Raw genomic sequence first — 3,113 nt, 5'->3', positions numbered from 1 at the left:
TAGGACTCTGTAGCGCCCCCTGGTGAACCTGAACTCACACTGTGACGTAGACGCTCACCTGTTCGATTATCGACACTGTGGACACGGAACATCCTGGGCTCAGAATGTTAAAGACAATTACAGTTTGAAACCCAAACCCACTCCAGCGTCCGCATCTGAGACTCTGCGTCTGATCGTCTCTGAGGGTCGTCTGATCTCCCGGATTCACCGAAACAGTTTTTACATTTAACGTTCCTGGAATTCATTTTTTTACATTTGTTTTTTCTGTAAAATGTAGTTTGTCCAGGAATAGATAGAACATGTAGAAGTACAAACAGAGCATAATAATAATAATAATAATAATAATAATAATAAAGTTATTTCATTTATTTAAGTTATTTCCCTCGGAGGAGACAGAAAGAGAGGAAGAGAAAAAAAAAAGGAAGGATCAGTCGCATTAATTCAAACCCTCCACTTTAATATCACTTCGGTAATAAAAATGAATTCCGGTGCTCGTCTGAGATATTACAGCACACACACACACACACACACACACACACAGTTTTATGAAGAGTCAGATGAATAATCACGCAGGCAGGATTATCAGAAGATTTAAATCAAACCAAATAATTTTTTCAATTCCTTTTCCTCAAGACTGTAATGCAGCAGTGTGTGAGATTTACACACACACACACACACACACACACACGTGTTTACTCCACGTTTTATTCAAAAGTGTAAATGCAGACTGCAGATTTAAGTATTGGCACCCCTGCCTCTGCTGGATAGCTAAAGTCAGTTAAAAAAAAGCAGGAAATTTTGGACTAGAGGTGTGAGATCTAACACTACAAACAATAATAATAACAATAATAATAATAACAATATTAATACTTATTATTATTATTAATTAAAGTGTGGTCGCCCCAATCACCATGGAAACTGACCTAGGGGTTTGGAGGGGTGGGAGCTCATTTACATACACATTTTATAATTAGGTTCAGTATGTAACATCTGTATTTACGATAAAATACAATAAAAGAAATTATGCCCCGCCCCCCGGTCATCATCAATCGGTGACCCTTAACGAGCAGTAAAGTGCACACCCCCACACCCCAAGTGCACCTGGTTACTGTAACCCCCGTGAATTAGCCTATTAAAAGCTCCACCCACAATCCCTACTGTACCCCGCCCACTTGTATATGAAGCATAAAGACATGGGAAGTGGAGCAGTTCTGGATCCGGGTCTGTCCCTGTCAGGACACATCACCATAGCAACCCCCCTCCCCTCCCCCCGGCCCGGCCCTTAAGTCAGTAAAGTTTGAACAAAGAAGACGAAACGCGTCCAAAAGGTGTGAGTGTGAGTGTGTGTTGTATTTTTTTAATAACACATTTCAATATTTCAACATCCATTCAACATCGTCTGTTTATCTAACAAGTAAAAATCATCAAGAAGAAGAAAAGAAAAACAAAACATTTCTCTAAAGAAAAGAAATCGATCGTCAGGGATTATTCCAAAGAGCCGAGGCTGAGCTCCGTTACTGCTCCGACAGCTGACCACAGTGAGGAAAGTCACGTATTCAACACGTCGCCTCGCAAACTAATTATAAAAATAGATTGCATTTTCAGGTACATATTTACAGTATCAAACAGAGAGCATGATGGGAAATGAAACACACACACAGAAAATATTCAGAATGCATGTGTGTGTGTGTGTGTGTGTGTGTGTGGACAGTAAAAGCTCTTATTGTACGCATCATAAACCAGACGTTCCGGCTTTTACTGAAGCAGAACGAACGAGGACACGTAGCGGAAACACCCCAGCGTTTTAGCAGGCGCTGGATTCTGAGTCACCCGCTCACACTGTCGCACTGAAACCGTTTCACACGTACACGGCAAGAAAGGTCAACATTTTATAAAGGGAGCACGTTACAATTATAATTTAAGTGCTTTTTCATACGTAATTATTCATATTAGAGACGTAGACAGAGTCAGACTCGTGGTTCTTCTCCGTGACGAGGGAGAACCTGCGCCCCGTTTCCACACAAAATATATTTAGAACAAAAAATGCTGAGACACTGTGCACTGTGTGTGTGTGATGTGATTGGAAAGTTGCTGCTGCTTACATTATGTTATATAAAAAAGCTAAGTAAACTAGCTAGGTAGTAAGCTGGCTAAGTTTCTTTACAAATACTGAACTATTTGGAACTAACTACTTCGGAATGAAAAAAAAAGGGTGAACCCAGTTTATTGAGGGTGGTGGGGGGCACTTACTTTTGGAAGAGAGTCTTAATAGTATGAGTGGTCACTTCTCTGTCTAAGGCTCTAATATGTAAATGTATCTGCATATTCATCAACAAATAAGTATTATACATTCCTGATGCATCAAACTACTCAGGATTGAAATCATCATCATTAATAAAAAAAAAAAAAGAATCACACGTCAGGTCCTCATGTCTTTCTCAGAAACATCCTAAACGAAGAAACATAACATCTGAACAAAGCTTCAGAAACATAAATAGATAGGTAAATAAATAAATAAATAAATAAATAATGCCGACGACATGGGAGTCGGCACTGAATTTTACAACGCGAGGACGGAAGGACATAAAAGTTCTCACGCAGAAGGTGCGAGCAAAAGCCATCCTGGACTTCAGATCGTCTCAGTTTCGTGTTGTTTTTTTTATTTATTTTTTTTATTTTTATTCCTGAAGGTTCTGAACTTCTCCGCTGTAGAGGAAGAGCAGTGGCTAAGTTAATGTTAGCGATAGCACTTGATGCTGTTCTCAGGTCAGTAGCGAGTCAGAAGGACTGGGAGCGAAACAGAACGAGTGTCACATCACTGTTCCCGGGTCAGTGGAAGAGTTTAAGTGAGAGAGGACAGGGCAGGGACGAGGTCATGTGAGTGTCCCCGGTTTGTGTGCAGGAGACGAGACCGCCGTCTCAGAGAAGAACTCTAATGAACAAACGTTCCACGAAAGAGAGGAGGAGTGGTCAGGTGACATCATGGTGCTGTTTCAGGTCACATGACCACCCATATGTCATAGGGTGCCATATTGGGGGACATCCTGCTGGGACAGAGTGTCCTTTGGTGATTCTACACATCCTGTCTTTTTGAAGAGTGTGTGTGTGTGTGT

The sequence above is a fragment of the Clarias gariepinus genome, chromosome 16, assembly GCF_024256425.1.
Source record: "Clarias gariepinus isolate MV-2021 ecotype Netherlands chromosome 16, CGAR_prim_01v2, whole genome shotgun sequence".
Lineage (NCBI taxonomy): Eukaryota > Metazoa > Chordata > Actinopteri > Siluriformes > Clariidae > Clarias > Clarias gariepinus.
This window is presented reverse-complemented; position numbering follows the sequence as displayed.